The sequence below is a fragment of the Chiroxiphia lanceolata genome, chromosome 3 (assembly GCF_009829145.1).
Source record: "Chiroxiphia lanceolata isolate bChiLan1 chromosome 3, bChiLan1.pri, whole genome shotgun sequence".
Classification (NCBI taxonomy): Eukaryota; Metazoa; Chordata; class Aves; order Passeriformes; family Pipridae; genus Chiroxiphia; species Chiroxiphia lanceolata.
In genome coordinates this window covers 55,506,329-55,524,055 of record NC_045639.1, presented here as the reverse complement: position 1 = coordinate 55,524,055, position 17,727 = coordinate 55,506,329, and the positions used below count along the sequence as shown (strand labels likewise).

The 17,727-nt window shown below is 40.3% G+C and overlaps 1 protein-coding gene across 7 annotated transcripts in view; it reads right to left on the bottom strand.

The window, feature by feature from the left end:
- The window catches only part of HIVEP2 (HIVEP zinc finger 2), a 138,333-nt gene that overhangs the window by 102,842 nt on the left and 17,764 nt on the right, over positions 1–17,727 (bottom strand). For all 7 annotated transcript variants that reach the window (XM_032681478.1, XM_032681477.1, XM_032681485.1 and 4 more), the window contains exon 2: positions 177–282. The gene's annotated coding sequence lies outside the window, so the exon portion shown is untranslated. The remainder of the gene's footprint in view (positions 1–176; positions 283–17,727) is intronic.

The following is a 17,727-nucleotide window of genomic DNA, read 5'->3' as shown; positions in this document are numbered from 1 at the left end:
TCACTCTTCTGCGTACAGACCAGGCCTAACAGATAAACATCTGCTGGAACAGCTCGGTGTAACTGATTGTACATGTGGCTTAACATTTACTTCAATGACTTTTAGCACCTTCATGTTATTGTTTCTGTGTTGTTCCAACAAGCGATGGTTAATGTAAGATGCAGACGTTCACATACCGTATACTTATGAACAACTGGTTCCCAGAGATGTGGCAGTGATAACATTGTCATTGTACGATTCAGAGTAGCTCACTGTAGATCACATGTCAGAAGAAGGTCCCACCTGAAAAGATAACAAATCCAGATAGTAAGTTTATCATATTCAGGGGTTTACATCAAGCTCTGCTAATACATTTGGGCATTTTCAGATATTCCTCCTGTGCGTTAACAGGGTCTGTGCTCTTTCCAGGCTCACAGAAGACATTTTGCCATTCACATTGGCAAGCAAAAGTGCCCTGATGTAACCAAACTACTTTGGCCCACTGCTCCAGACCAGATTTCAGGCATGCTATCAAAGCAATGAAAACTAGTTTTCAATGATAAAGCAGAAGCTGTTACTGTCTGGTTGACAGATACAGAATTTCAGATTTCCCATTTGTCAAGTCCTTAGAAAGCATGTAATTCCTTTCACCAGTTTGGTTTTACCTTTCCTTTTTTTTTTTTTTTTCCCCTTAACATTGAAAATCACTGGTTTGGAAGAAGAAGCAACACTGGAGCTCTCCTGTGAACTATTCCCTTGAAATCAAGGGGACTTAAGAAAGCAATGACTAAAATCACTTTATTTATAATCATTTGATAATTTCAAATCACTTGTTGAGTGAGTTTGGTTTTAAATATTTTGGTAGGCAACCAATATAGATATAGAAAATGAGTTTGTACTAGCAGCATTGTCTCCAATGACAAGACGCACTGCAGCAAACAAATGAACCTTCCAGTTTAAGAACTGAAAAAGTTTTTTCTTAGTAAAACTATACGCAAAATCACAACTGATTGAAATAAATGTAGGTTCAGGCAACCTAAAACTCTACAGCATTACATAAAGAAAACTCGTTTGGACTGTGCATCCCCATAAATAAGTGTTTGAAATAAGAATTAAGAAACTCTTACTTATTAATTGTATTGACTCATGCTGCGAAGCACGAGGATGTAGATGAAGTTGTAAAACACAGCTATTGATAAAAAAGTCAGATTAGTTGGGTTCTCTTGATTTTGAAAATGTGAGTAATACGATTTACAGAATACTCAGAAATATACCGACACATGCAGGTACAGACACACCCACAGAGATAAGAAGTCAGGTAAGAGATAAAGCTGGGGGCCTTATCTTTTTCAGTCAAGCCTCCCCAAACAGAAGCTGCTCTTCCTGCTGCTCTACAAGCTGCACCTCATCCTATGATGGGGTTTTCAAGAGGAAAGTGTAGTAAATAACAAAGAATTTTCAAGAAATTATGGTTTCAGATTTTAGCCACAGTTTAATTTTTTTAAATTACTCTAATGCTTCTTTGACTCTCTGTACCTCCAAAGAGGCTTGGCTCTTGCCTTTATTATGCTTCACTGACCAGCCACAACACCCTGCCGTTCACTAGCACCATGTACATCTTCGTTTGCTGCCACCTAAGCAAGTCAGTGTCTCCTATACTCTGTATTTCACCTTCAGTAACAAGTGTAAAACCATGTAAGACTAAGTTACACAGCACATACTCCATGTTCAAAACAACAACAAAAAATTATCAGTGAAGGGTGCGCTGCCCATAGGTATGATGCTAAAATGTAATATCTAATGTTTGCCTGCTCTGAAACAGTATAAATACAAGTAGACAAACACAATCAGAATAGAGTAGCACACATATGTTTCAGGATACCCATACTTAAATGCCAGACACTGAGGTGAGTTGCTGAGCAAAAGCATGGGACCTAGCAGTAGTGAGGAAAACAGTGGAGCAGTGACTGCCAGCAGTGCCCAGAGGCAGCTCTGGTTGGCAGAAGGCACAGGGCTCTGCCATACTCCATTGCCAGGATTTCATCTGCACTCCCCTTCATCGGGAAGAGCCCAGTCCCTCCCTGTCGGAATAGGCTGGCTGAGGATGAGGCACCGTCTCATTCATTCACTCGCCTTCATCCTGTAACTGCAGCAGGAGCTCCTTCTCTTTCACTGACAGCCACTTCTGACTGCTCAAGCAACAGATGGTCACTGGGAAACTCATGGAGGTCTGACGTGTGTGAATCCAGTGTTGGTTGACATAGGGAAGATGGAGCAAAGCAAGGATGGCAGGGCTGCACCACAGGATGGGCTGGGGACCGTGACAGATAGATCTGTTCTATTGAACTGCGTAAATTCTGTTTCCTAATAACTCTGTTTTACCTACAAAAGCAATTTGTTTTCAACCCATTGAAGGCTTAGAAAGAAACTTCCTTCCCAGGGAAATCATTTGTAGCGTCCCCTCCACAGAAGGATAAACATGGCCAACTGTCTTCAACAGAAAAATCCAGTAGAACGTGCAACACATTCTTTTTCTCTTGTAGATTTATTTGGAGTGATTTAATTAATCTACTGCTAATGACTGCACCTAATCATTTACCTTGCAAACTACCAGAACTTTTCAGTGAATAATTTATTTAAACATTTTTCCTTCTTTTTTTTCTTGCTGCCTGTTAACAGTACTGTTGGAAAACAAATGCTGTCATGAATACTTTCATTTTGAAGTCCTAAATCACCCCATGAACTGAAAAGAATGACCACCAAGGAGCTACATAATGAACAGAAATATACAGCAACATATGGAACCAAGTGAAACACAGTCTTGGTTTGAACATCAGTTCAAACCTAATTCACGTTGGTAGCTGTCACCAGCTACCATTGGCTTCTTGCTGTTCAGTGTCCTGTAGGAAATTAGTTTGTAATTCTCTATCTGATTCCATTTTGCTCAGATTGCTTCACTGAGTGTTTATCCTCTTCCTTGGTCAGGTCAAGGCCATGGTCTAGATTTTCAAGGTCACAAGTCATGCCCCATTTCAGAGCTTTACTGCCCCTCTGCTCACAGTTGAGATGGAGAGATCTCAGAGATCATATAGGAGAAAGCCAAAACTGCTCAAAACAAACCACTTCTGGTGGAGCAGGAGGCATTAAGGAGCAACTGATAAGAGCTGATATAATTACTCACGACCCTGACAAATTTCAAGATCTTTTTGGCAGAGACTTCCTAGTGCCTTATCTTTGGTGAGAAACAAACACTAAAGTCCCAAAAATACACTTAAAAATCACAAGTCCTAGGAGCACCTGTTTAAGGCAAAGTCATTCTAAGTGAAACAGAAGCATGGAAGCTGTTGTGAAATCTGAAAATGAAAATTATGTGGGAGGTATTTAAGGATGTGTTTCTGGAAATTATGGAAATAATTAGTATTAACAGGAGTACATTGGGGACCCAGCACTTAAAATCTTAGTGGGAGAAAGAATGGGAACTAAACATACAAATCAATATAGTCTCTACAGAAAGAGAGAATGGTAAGAAAATATACACAGTTCCTGTCCAAACCATTCATTTTCTAGAGCTAGACAGTGGTAATCTCCAGTGCTATCAATTAAGACCTTCATTTTCAAAAGCAATATTTTAAGGAAATGTAGTATTACGCACAGTAAGAAAAATTAATGGAAGCTGAAATGAAATTTTTGGTCCTAATAATTCCACATATGTGTGCCATCACTTCTTAAAACTAAGTCTACAGGTCTTAAGACAATCCTAAAACTGCATTTATACATACTAAACTACAGATAAGTTACTCTCTCACCCTAAAGAACTCCTTTCTTACAAAAAAGTACAGCACTGAAGAAACATATATGCAATCTTTTGTATTATAAATATTTATATCAATGCATACAGCATAGTCACACCAACAGAGCGACAGAGGCCTAACAAACAGGTATTTAGAAAGTACCTACAAAAGCACTGCTGTGCTCTAGGACTTCTTGGAGTTTTAGCAATTCTTTCTCCACTTTCAATATATACTATTTGCTTATTTGAAAAATGAACAAGGATTTATGAAACGGACAAGTAGCTAAACCAAATGCTTGGATCGATTATATACAAGCATTGAGTCATTTACTAAAATCAGGTCAGGAGGTATTATGCCTCAAAAACTCCCCGGATACATATAATAGAATATATTTGATTATGAATTTTATGAAAAACTCTAGCTTCTCATTTCAAAAAAATATACCTGTTAATAGCCATCAATAAATTTAAGTCCCAAGTATTACTTTCCTGGCACCTGTTTTTCTGTTTTACAACTTCAGCATTATTTCAGTAAAAGTGAGAAAGCTGGTATTTAGTTCTCTCTCTGGCATCAGAAGCTACATTACAGACACAACTGCACTTGCATATTTTACTATGCAATACAAAAAATGGATGGAGGAATTAACTGCCTGTAAAATATATCAGATGACACCCATGCAGACTGAAGCCCTTCTCTCTGTACAGAACAAGAATGTTGCACAATGCTGATGCAAGTTTCTTCTCAAACCATGTCTCCCCATACACTCCAGATATACTCTGGAAGGAATATAAGCAACAGTTTCTCAGTAACTGGGACCTACATTGCTGATAACAACAATTCAGTTCCGCATTTGTAAGGTCCAAACACAAATAAGTCACATCAACAAGTGGGAGGGCAAGCAGGAAGAGAATGAGAGAAAAAAAATGCAGCTGCAAACAGGGGGTAAACTGCAGTAGGAGGTTCCACAGTGATGCACAATAACCTGCCATCCACCAGCATTGGGGAATTTAGAAACAGGAAATTGAAGGCACTGCCTGGCACAAAGCTGCATAAACGGAGTGAGGGACATGCCAAAGCTGCACAGAAAAAAACCCATGAAAATCTCCAGATGAACTGTTTTTATTTTTACTTTCTTTGACAACCTGAACAGAGAGCATTTCAAATTAAAAAATGCTGTTAGATTGTCCCTGGTATGATAGATTCTACCAGCACTACTTAATTAATCAAGTATATTGTTGTCACTCTATAACTTGCTTTGACCTTACTCTTTTTTTGACTAATCTCTTTTTTCTTTTTAATTCTGCCCCTTATTTTCATGAATGTTTGTGATCACAAAATATATTGACAGTGACAGGCAGTAAACATTACTGGAGGCTGTTGCACTTAGACTGTGACTTGGACTGTGATGTGGATGATCATTCAGAGGCGGGTATATGAGCTCAGAGTTTGAAGGTCACTTCAATACCCATTCCCTCCAAAGATGAATGCTTTTGAAAAATAATCTCTGAAATCAAGATCTAACACCAGGAGAATTTCACAGTAATTTCCATTTCTATTCCAGTGATAATAATGAAACTAAAATCATTAAACAGAGAATGTTGTCAATTGGGACAGTAGATGTTGGGGGTATAAAAGCACAGGAGAAAACACACCATTCCCTAACATCCCAAGTACAGGTGAGACACACAGAAAAAGACAGACAGTGAGTCATTCTCGAAAAGCACAAAGAGATTTGACCACTAATCAGAGACAGAAACCCATCTGAGAGTCACAACTGTCTCTGCAGGCTCTGAAAGACAGAATTAAATTGGCTTAGTACTATATTCAAAAATGAATTTAATTAGCAGACATTAGGCAGGATAAGTTTGCGGTACCATGTTGCTCTGACAAGCTGTCTCCAGAAGGGTAAGTGGAAGGTAAAATCTTATTTTTCAGGGTGAGATTGAGTCCGTGCACTGAGACAGAAGGTAATGACACATCTGCTGAGGGCAGCTGAAACTTGGAGCTGGACATTTCATCTCACACTATAAAAGGATGGTATGTGATAGACGAGCCAGAAGTGCAAGTTTCAGATGCTGCACATTTATTCATATGGCTGTGCAGCCTCATCTCTTTCTGCTGTTACCACTTATGTGAAGAAGAGAGCCTCAGAGTACAATGTCTGCCAGGACCTCTTTCTCCATTTTCTCTCAGTCAGAGCTGTCCCCTGAAAAGACTACAATACCTTAGGTGCAATTTATTTACTTTTGTTTATAAGAGAGCATGTTGGTCCTTGGTTGGAAAAACAAGGTCTGTGCAGGAGGCAGTTTCTGTGCTAATCAGGCAGGCTGCCACATCTGTCAACTGCTGCACATCTATCGTGTGTTTTATGGGGTCACCCACAGCATCCCTGCTCTTCTACCAACACCTAGCAAGACTTCTTCAGCCTTCTCTATGTGGAACACAACCTACACATCACAGTATAGCCCGCAAGCAGAGAGGCGATGTCAGAGAATAAAAGTAAACACAAACTATGACGAAACTCTAGAAGCAGATAATGACAACTGAAAAATCAATGGTAAAATGCATAGTAAATCCAAATTGTTTCCCCAAGGAAGACTTAGAGGAAGTGGATAATACATTTCAAAGCAAGAGTCCCATGCATATGAAACTTAACAAGCCTTGCCTTCTCATGCCTCTTTCTTTATAGCTATAAATTTAGTGCCTGGGAAAGGCATCTCACTGTTAGTGATAGAAATTCTGCTTATTTACAAAGCAGCCACATGCATCCCAGACTGTGACCAGGAAAGCTATTGTTCACATCACTCATACTAATATCTCAGCTCTGTCACATCAGAACCAAGCCAGGCTTACCAGGCAAGACAGAAAGGTTCTCTCCATCTCATTAGCAAGTCACTAAGGAAGTGTTCCTCCACCACGTGACGAAACTGCAGAGCAATATAAGCTCTCAATTTTGGCTGGCAGTGCCCTTCTTCCTCCTGCAACTCCTCTCACCAGGACTGTATTGAGTCTGCGTGACCTTGTGTAGTAGTTCACAGCTTTTAAGTGCAAGCACAACACACTGCATGGCCTTCTCTGGCACCACATTAATCACCCTACTTTAATGACTTCTGCTGATAAACCACCCTGTGTACCTAACTGTCCTCCCCAGTGGCTGCATCTACAGCGATAAATTAAACGCGCCCTTTCCCATGCCCTGTCATCGTGTAATCCACTAGTAGAGACAAAGCAGCTGAGAACCTCAGCTGGCATTTAGGGGTGAAAACCAGCAGGGATCAAGAGACCGCAGCTTTACTGACTATTTGACAGGTGACCCTGAATCTCTCAGTCAATGTTTTTTGACACAGAATAATCCTAGTTCTTTTCAGCCGTAATGGGAACCGCAGATATAAAATACCACCTATTACTATACATAACTACAAATGAGAACTACCTTCAACTAAACAAACATATCTACAAACAGAGAACATATGATTTTGTAGTATTATTTCTTAATTATTTCACTCTCTTCCAGGAAACTCAAGTCCACAGCTGAGCGCGATTAAAGACACAAGATCTTTATGATAAGAAAAGCAAAACAATGGCCTGATATGACCTAACGAAAGCACAGGATACTACCCCCCCTCCAGGGTAGAAATATCCTTATTCCAAAACTTCCTTTCAAGTGCTCTGAATACATTACTAAACAAAGAAACAAGAAATTCACTGTTTCTAGGCAGTAACATTTTTTAAAATAGTGGCATCTGACATTATTCCATAAATCTTCCCCCAAATCAATGTGCTTTATGTCAGCTGGAACCTTTAAACTTAAGACTAAAACAAACTTAGGTCTGAATTGCAGCACAAAGATACATGTAATAAACTAAATACATCAAAATCTTCAGTGGAAGAAGGTTTGCTGGAGGTTTAACATGGAGCGAAAGGCACACAAAGCATTGCAAGGCTGACCTATGTGATGCTAAGTGATGTATGGTGCTGGGAGTGCTACCAACTCATAGGACTGGAGAAACAGACCGAGTTCTTAGCTGCCACAGATTTCATATCTGACCATGGAGGGTCATATCACAATCTGTCTCTGTCTTTGATCCCTGTGATAACATTTTTTTTCCTCTCTTCATCTCTCAGATACTTAAATTGTAAATTCAGTGTGTCTGAAGATGTAAAGACAAGGAAGCCTACATCTTCATAGAAGCCTATAGATGTTACCACATGGAAAATAATAATCATAGTAATAATAAAATCATGTCGCACAATTCCAACATTTAACCATTTTCACATAGTTTCCTATCCAGAAAGTATTCTCAAGGGAATTAATTCGGCCTTTCTCCCAAGATCTCTTTTGTAACCTTGTTTCCTACATAAAAAAACCCTGCAATCACATACTGTGTGTAATGTCATGCTTCTGTCTGTCTGTCTTCCCTTAATAATTTCTCAAAAGACATTCAAGAAAGAGGTAGCAGTCTCAAATTACTCAGTTGTCAGAAGTTCCTTCTGATTCCAGCTTGTGCTCAGACAAGAGAGAGACAGTCAGCATTCACATTAAGGGACAAACCTTCTATGTTGAGTCATAAGAGAGCGCAGAATCTGCAGATAAAACAGATGTACCGAGACACAAAACTATGTAAAAAGCTGAAGTTCACAACTACAGGTGCACCCATATGGCTAAATAAAAGCGGGATAGGAAGCAAGTTTGAGCACTGGAGCACACTGCTTGATAACTTGCCTTCTGCATGTTTTTGGACCACTCAAACTACCTACTCACAAGATAAGCCTGCTGCCCGGAGGGCTGCCTGAGCAGCATGGATGTGACCTAGGCATTGTGACCTGGCTGTCAGTTCAAGTGCCAGACCTTCACCTCCTTCTACACAGCAGCTCAAACACAGCCAGGGACTGCATTCAAAAGACAAGCACTAACAGGAAGCCGAGGTTCATGATTTCTGATGCATACTGAAAAATCGGAGGTGTTTTCTTAGTGCATCTGGCAGGTGCAGTACTGAAGCAGAAACCAGAGGTGTGGGAAGGTTGTCAAACACACATACATTGCCTCACAGCAATGCCTTGACGACCTTCTGTCCTGCCACTCTTCCATCTGTGACCTGAATTTGAATGTAAGTGCCATAAGTCAAGATGTACCCACCAAGTGGGTGGCATCTCCACTAGAGCTCTTTCTGGAGCTAAGCTTTGCTGCCTGGCATGTGGTTGCTTCAGACTGAGTGCCCAGTCCTCCCCACAGTCCCCTGCCTGCTTCCGTGTCCCTCCGTGATGGGCATTCCCAAATAGTGTCTTCCAAGTCTCGTATTATTGCCACAAAAATCTACTACTGCAGACATCAATTACTTCCCTATGCACCCTATACCTATATCAGTACTCATACATTTAAAAATAGCAACTTGTACATACTTCCTAACTTTAGTGCCTTTATATTCAGGAGACAAATCAATAAACAGCACATACAGTTACAGAAATATGTATCATCCAGAAAGAGTTATGAAAATGCTTGCTGCTTTACTGTCCTCTACTCACAAATCTTCAAGATTAAAACTGGGTAACAGAAAGATCTGTGACATCTTTAGGTGTCTTTAAAAGTATCAGGTAAATACTGGACAATATACTACCAACTGTACCAGAACTCCATGGTTATATTAATTATAGTTTCCTTTTAGTGGTCTGCCTTAAGTCCTTTTCATCCACTATTTCCAGCAGTGCTTCTTTATCCTGAGACTTTCTTCCCATAATACAGCAGCATTGCAACAGGGGTCTTGCCACCTGCTTGTCTAAAACTGCACTACTTTCATTTAATGTCCTGACAAACACACAAAACCAGTGTTGCCCTCTGATCCAAGCATTTATTGGATGTTAGTTATTCCCTTGCTGAATTCTGAAATTTGTCAGTTGTTCTCTGTGGGATTATCCCTAGCCCAAATCTTGTCCTCAAAATATGTCTATACGGGGAGAAACCTGCCATACCAGGACTTTCCTCTGAGTGATTCACCTCCATTACCTAATCTCAGAAAGAGATATCTTTAAGACTGGGAATCTGTGAACAGCCATTGAGGGATCCTCTTGGGCCATACGATGATCTCTTAAGGAATGGTACCTGACAAATGCTCCCGCTCCAGGGACCCGCAGTTTCCAAGGGGATGGTCTACAGATTCAAGTCAGTCTTTGGAAATGCTATTTTCCTGAAAAGAGACCAGGATAAAAGCCTAGGGTTTAGGTAGAGAAAAGAGAAGTAAAACAAGCTGTTTAGCACATAACCACATGTGGTGAAATCTTTTCTGTTCTTCATACTGAACAAGACTGGTCACTGCTTACAAATGCCACTCTAATACAGTGTATGAAGCCTTACAGGGGATTGAGGAGGAATAAAGACAGGTGTCAGCACTGAATTTCTCATGAACAAAGGTCTGTGGTCCAGCTATCCAGCTATCACGAGAAGGACAGTTTGTATTTGTGATCTGTATCTGACTGGGAAAAGGCTACAAAGCTTCCATTGCCTGAATGTCTCCCATGGAGTTTTCGAAGGAGGATGCAGCGCAGCATTTGAAAAATCCTGAAGCCCTCAATGAGAAGACACTGCTTTGAAAATGGTGGGAGAAAAGCCTCGAAGCTGTAACTTATGTAAATACACATACACACACCGCCCTGAGTACTCATTACAATTGCAAAGACAAACTTCCAAACATGAAATGATACAATATTGTCTCTTAGTTCTGTCACAATTGGCTGTTTTAGCAAAATGTAACAACAAAACTAAAATAAACATCACCAATGAACTTCACTGTCCTGTGGAAAAGCAGTGTGCCAGCCAATAAATACATTTGTGCTACTGCCACACAGCAAAGTCAGATCAACAGCAGGTAAATTATAACCAGCAGCACTGGAATTATAATCTGATTTTGCTGTAAAAACTAAAAAAAAAAAAAAAAAAAAAGGCTATATTTTGTTATACTTATTTGTGTCACGAATTATATCAAAACACATCTAGATGTTGATGATACTTCAAATATACTGTGTAATGAAAAATATGAGGAAACAACTTTTGAAGTAATTATTACTTCATTTATGTAAATATTTATTAAGTAATTTATTACTTATTACTTGATAAGAAAAAAATATTATATTATCAGAAGCATCGGATTTTGAAAGCAGTCATTTCTTTCCACTACCAGTTTCTAGCAGTTCAGGTAACTCACAGTTTCATCTGTTGATGGGAGGGAAAAGATTTGAGTAGCTACAAGTAAGTGAAACTACACGAAATGGCTTATAGTTGAAAGACAGATGACAGCAGGATGGAACACATAACCAGAACATTTCAGAAGTCTAAAATTTTTCTTCCTATTGATATAATATGGACAACAGATGGGTTTTTAAATGCAGCTCCTGATACAACTTTGCATGTGAGAAGGAAAATAATTTGGAGTTCACGGGAACAGGAGCAGATTGTTCTGTGGATCCAGTTGGTGTCATTCTACACCCTTACATTCTTCTGCGAAATGCTGTAAGCTGAACAACAGGAGTCCAAAATTCCCCACATTGGCTCCACCTCAATAAGCCATTTCTATTTACAAAGTATATAAGCATATATTTTAACTTCAGGAGCATGTGTAGGACCCAGTGATTTCACTATGACTTAGGAATCTGCCTGAAATCAAAGTTTCACTTACAGGGTTTGCTAATCAAGTACCAGATTCATCTGGCAGTTATTAACGGGCTTCATTTTCACTGGGTCCGTATGTTATGTTTTCCCCCTGCCACAGCATTTCCTTCATTTCCTAACTGATGTGCTCACCCAATGGGTCAAGACAGGCCTAAGCTGCATGCAGGAGGCATCCAAGCAGCAAAGGACAAGACAAGCGACAGGACTGTGAACATGCAGGACAACCTCCCAAGTGCACCAGAAGCATCATTGTCAACACAGAGGAAAACATGACAAGCAGTATCAAAAGCTTAAGTTTAATCACTTTAATTACTGAAATTCTTCCTGTTTAAGTCTTAAACTAGCAAACCCATGACGGGTAAAAACCCACAGGGGAGAGAAGACAAGGCTGCTCACAGTCTGCCTTCCTCACTGGTGAGGTCCAAGCCTGACCACTGTGACCCAGGTAGCTGAGAACAGTGAGGCACCACGGTCTCATGGCATCACCCACTCTAAGCTACTGGAGTATGATTGTGAAAGACTATGAGCTCTGTGCACATAGCAATGACAATTAACATTTTTCTAAACACAGCATTTAAACATCTGGATCCGGGTCTATGCATGCTGCCCTTCTCTCATGCCTTTACCTGCTAACTGCATCTTAGTCAGGCTATTTTCCCTCTTAAGTAAAGGAGACAGAACTGGACTTCAAAGCCATATGTGGCCTGACTTTTGTGATGACTTCTATGTTTAATAGCATAAATACTACAAGCAGAGGTGCTCATTGTAAATCATGCAAATATCAGTTGCTCTGAGAATGGTCATTTAAAAACAAAAAAAAATTAAGGTTCAAATCCTGTAGTCAGTTTTAGCGCAAACCCCCTACTGGCTCCCTATGGATCGATGGCAGAATACAGCGTCTGTCTACATGACATCTCTGTAAAATAAGGGACTGGAACTGACATAACAATGATATTGTCATGCCTCTGTCATACTTTTTAATACAATTCACATGAAAATCAGTATAAGGTGTTGTGAATATTGCCCCAAACTCATGAACTGTGTAGCAGAATGAGGAACTGAACCTATGGGTACTGAGTCCCTGCCTAGCCTGCTAGTCACTAGACCCTACTTCCTTAGGTAGAGAATTACAGTAAATACATCAAGTCAGCTGTGTACTGCTGAGCTTGTGTGGTCACACATCACAGACAGTAAAACATGCCACCATAAACTCAGAGGTGTATTCCCATGCATATGACACTGTCATTTCTAGTTCTGATACAAAGCGTTCAAATTCCAAGTGCAACCACATGCATTAAAAGCAGTTTTACAGATGGAATAAAAAATACATTGAAGCAGTGAGTGTTATTCTAGTTTTCAGAGTATCTTCACAAAATGGTTATAAAAAATTGCCATTACCATCTCAAATCTACAAGAATGACGTCAGCGGAAACGAAAAACTTACTTTCTCACTAATGCAACTTACTGACAACTTACTGCATGCAGTATGCCAGCAAAATGGACTTGCTGGGGAAGGAATTGAACTGGCACAAACACAACAGAAAGGATTTTAATCTACAAGCACTGCATTGTGGAAAGCAACTGCACAAGCAAGCATTCTCCATGCAGATAAACCAAATCTTTCATGATGCTCTTAGAAAAACAATTCCATTCACAAAATAAACCTTTCTACAAACATCTCCAAAGTTTGGGAAGGTTCAAAGCCAGGGCCAGCTGAGGTAAAGAAAGACAGTACACATATTTTTCTATGGTGAAACTAGTTCTCTATAACAGAGAAGGATGTTGTATTGGTGCTTCCAAAGAAACATGCAACATGTCTCTTTCCCATTCCACTGGCAACACCACTACGGTGTTAAACTCACCTTGGTAAGACTGATGATGCAATCAACACAATCCCATGGCTAGCTTTGTCTACAACTGAACAAACCCTTTTGCTTCTCATCCCCCACCAACAGCAGAATTGTGACCTGTCTCTCCCCAAGCAGTGGCATGTTCACATGGGATTGGCTGAGGGTAGCAGGACTGCAATAAGCCCAGTCAGAGGAACCAGGCAAATGCTCTCGAATCCATTCCTGTGACAAGCAGCTAAGACCACACAGGTCAAGTTATGCATTATACAAATTTCAGTATTACCTAGGGGCCAATTTCACACACTAAACAGCTCTGGGGAGGCCACAAAAAAGTTGTGTTTCAGCAACACAACCTGGAAAAAGGGAGGCTGTTGCATGGCTCCAGACACCATACCAAGGCACATAGTAAAACCAGACTTAAGAGCAAATAAGCTTACAATAATGAGAAGCTTTTATTAAAACTCTCCCATCTTAATTTATTCTTTATTTTATCAGTCTTACTGTAAATTTGTTTGGTTTTTGTTGTTGGGGTTTTTTTTAAATGTTTCAATCTGCTAAAAAAAGTCTTCTTGAAGATGGATTGGTAATGAAATACAAATAGAATGCTTAATATGAAAAATGTAATGCACAGCATATTTTTTTCCTTTACTTATTTCATCTTAATTTGCACCTAGTCATTTTCATGCTGAGCATCTCATTTGGTTAAATAATTAGCGTAAATTAAATTTCACCTTTTTTAACAGGCAAAAATGGTGAAACTGAGTTGGTAATTGTTTCAAGTTTTGCCACGATATGAGAAAAACTTGATAACCTGACAACATTTAAGGGTTTGAATGGACAAGATACACAGCCTTTTAACAAAAGCAAGGAAAATGGAACTGTGTACAGCAACTTGCAGGGCAAGAAATCCCTCTCTGCAGAGCCTTATGACATGGACCAGTAACCTATGAAGATCTATTCAAAGACCTCAGGATGTGAGAGTTTACTCCTGAGCAAGCCACTGTCTGCTCATACACAGAAATACATGCCCCTCCTTGCCTGTGTGCCATTGGCACCACTCATGGCAAGTTATTTTCATCCAGCAGCCCCATGCTTACCCTACTCTGCTCACTCACACTGATTTCAACAGAAATTGCACCTGAATCAAGGCCAGCCCACACCTCCCACGGCAGATGGTGAACAATCCTTGCTTCTCATGGGCTCTGATCCCAGCTATGCTCGTCTGCCATGGCATTGTCTCATGCCTGCACAGCCCCAGCCCACCCTTGGTCACCCCCCAGCAAAGGCCAGCAGGCACAGGCTCTCTCACCTGACAGGGCAAGGCAGCAGGCAGCCACAACCACCCCCTCTGCAACTATACTCATCTCATTGACTCCACCAAAACATGGGAGGAAAACTCCCATGCGTCCCATGATGCTCCCTCTGACCCTCCTTGACCTTACAAGTCTTGGCTCTTAACAAATCCATGAGGACTTCTCATCCAGAAGAGTAAGGGAAACTCAAGTAAAGGACACGCAAACCACATCAGAAAAGTGCACTCATACCACTAGCAAAATTTCAACAATTTTATATGATGTCCATACATATTGTTCATCTGCATTAAGAAACTCATGGAGTTGCAGAAAGGAACAAAGCTATTAGTCAGACAAGACCCACTATAGAGTCAAAGGTAAAACGTATTGGAGTTGATACAAAGAGAAAGCACTTTATGAACTCTAATTTTGGTTATCATCACACAGACTCAGGAAAATGTCTTCCTCCACTTACAAGGTCTTGGTGTCCTTATATGCCACTATTTAGATTCCCAGCTCTAAGCTTCTGCTGCTGTAACAGTAACGTGTCTATACAAAACTAAGTCAATTCAGTACAATAAATGAAAATTCTCCTGAAGACTGAAACTTACTGTAAATCTTCATAAAAAAGCAAGTTTCTTCTGAAGAATATTGCACTGACAATCCAAGAGAAATCCTGCATTTGTTTGGAAAGTAAGGATGTAACAAGAGCAGCATGGTCCACTTCCTTATAGCGCCTTTTTGACATCCCTTGGCCATGACCTGAATGGCCTCCCGTGTGAGAAAATAAATGTTTCCATCTGTGCTTGTTCATCTCCTCCTCTCTGTGCTGAGGTTATCAGCAGTGGTGCTACAGCAGCAGCTCACAGACGCAACTGTTGTCACTGTAACATCTCAGCTGTTGTCCCTACCAATGCACTATCAGCCTCTGTGTTCACATGCACATACGGTAGTGTAGAAGACCATTAATATCAGCACTAATTTTTGACCACTTGTTGTTAATGACAATAAAATCTCAAAATACAGAAGTTAATAACCCTATGACACAGTTTACAGCTATTTCATTTTATACATAAAACAAAGGGAAAAAATCATTTGGTCAAGATGAGAGGGAGAAGGACAGTTTGAAGGGGAATTCAGGAGCATTAAACCACTCCTTTCCGAAAAAGACATTATTCCTACTCCTTACCTAGAGACCTGTTATTCTTGCACCCTTATTTCCTGGCATTATTACTTAATATTTGTATCCATGCCACTAAAGCAAAGAGTCATCCAAGCCTTAACAACTCAGCATGACTTTGAAGAACAAACCTAAGTAACAGCAGAGTAAATTGTCAAGGAAATATTATTAAAGGAAAAATTAACTTAAAATCAATTGCTTTTATTCTAAAGTATTCATGTAATCACTTGCCTCCCTTTTCCATAAACTGGTTGTAAAATCTCTTGAGACAGAGGACTGTTGTGTTGCACACATGCCTAATGATACCATAGGGCCATATTTAAAAGATTTATATTTATAGGGGCAATCACAGCTCATCAAGTTATTTTCTTTTACATGTGAAATCACCCCATTTAAAGGACTTTTCCCATTTATTATTCTACAAGGCTTTTCCAGAGGCAAAACAAGAGCAGGGGGTTGGGGTGGGGGGAATTTGGCACGCATATATACAAAACCCTCAAGAACTGCTCATGCCTGAGCAAATTCACTTTCAAAACCCAGTCATTTCAAACCTATTTCACAAAAGTTGAGTGCCATTATTTCTTTGCCTATCTTGCTTTCTTCTGCTTGCAAGCATCTCACCAGGCATGATTCATGTTACATAACTCCAGCTTTTTAAAAACAACAGTTATGTAGCTAGGTAGTATGATAGATTAATGAGGCAAATCCAGAAGTTGCTTATTACAGAACCAGACAATAGCTGCTCCTTAAATAATATGCCTATGCAACATTAAACAAATGAATAAGCAACTGCACCAGCACTGTTTACAATCCCAGTTAAATAAATCTTTCAAATTCAGGGTAGAATAGACTCTAGACTACTCAGTGGCTCTTCTCATGTCTCAATATGCAAACTCCCCAGTGCATACGTGTTTTATTTTTAAAAGTGACCCACCCCCCCATCATTAGAAAATAACAGTTGAATATTGAATCAGTTAATTTCACTCATAAGAATGCTGTATTGCTTTAATGTTCTGGCTGACTGTGTTGAGACAAAATCCTCCTCCCTGAGTTAGCTGCAAAATGCTTGTGTTTTGCAAATAACCATTCTTACTTATATGCCTGTTTCGGTTACAAAGTTTAAAAGCAGCAGCTGGAGAGGGTTAAACAGGCTTCCTGTCAAGGCTCTGCAAGAAGCAAGCCCCTGTATTCCAGCAAGACAAAGAAATTTGTTCAGGCCCTGTATATTCAGCATTATTCAGCACTATCGGGACCATATTCCAGGATACCTCAATGCCCACCTGACAGTGTGTCCTTTCTATCACGGAGGTGATATGGTCTCCCCAAGGCAAATCATCACCAGACCATCCTGGTCCTTGCAGCTCAGATATGTCCAGCGACATGCTACGTGGAGCAAGTCAGTGCCATATAACTGTATTCTCTTCTCAGTCACTTATAAAGCCTGTATTTCTGGCATCACCACCACAGCAGAGCAATAGGGAGGCGACTGGCTGCCCCAGGGAAGAGACAGCAGCAGTGGGGGCCCTGTGCAAGCACCAGCTGGCTGCCGAGCTCAGACCTGAAACTAGGTCTCAGCCCACTTGACTGCAGGGGAAGGGAGGGGGTAAGAAAAAAAAAAAAGGCAGCAGCACTTTCTCAGAGCAGGAAGAAGGGGAGGCCACGAGCGTTTCCTGTTGTGCAGCTGAAACAAGCAAAGACGTCATTACACTTACGCTCCCTCAGGGTGTCAGCAGATTGAGGGCCAAAGTTCAGTCATTTCCAATGCACCGCAAGGAGGGAGGTTTTAGAGGAGAAACCAGCAGTGGCTTTATTGCTAACAGTGTTCTCTGCACTTGCATAGCAAAACAGCTAAGCAGTGTGTTACCAGGCTCAGCTGCAAAGTATCGTATGTGACTAGAAACAATATTTGCTCAGGAGCCGTGCTGCTCTTGTTTTTCTTGTACAGCTTGTGTAAGAATATTACTGCAATACAGAA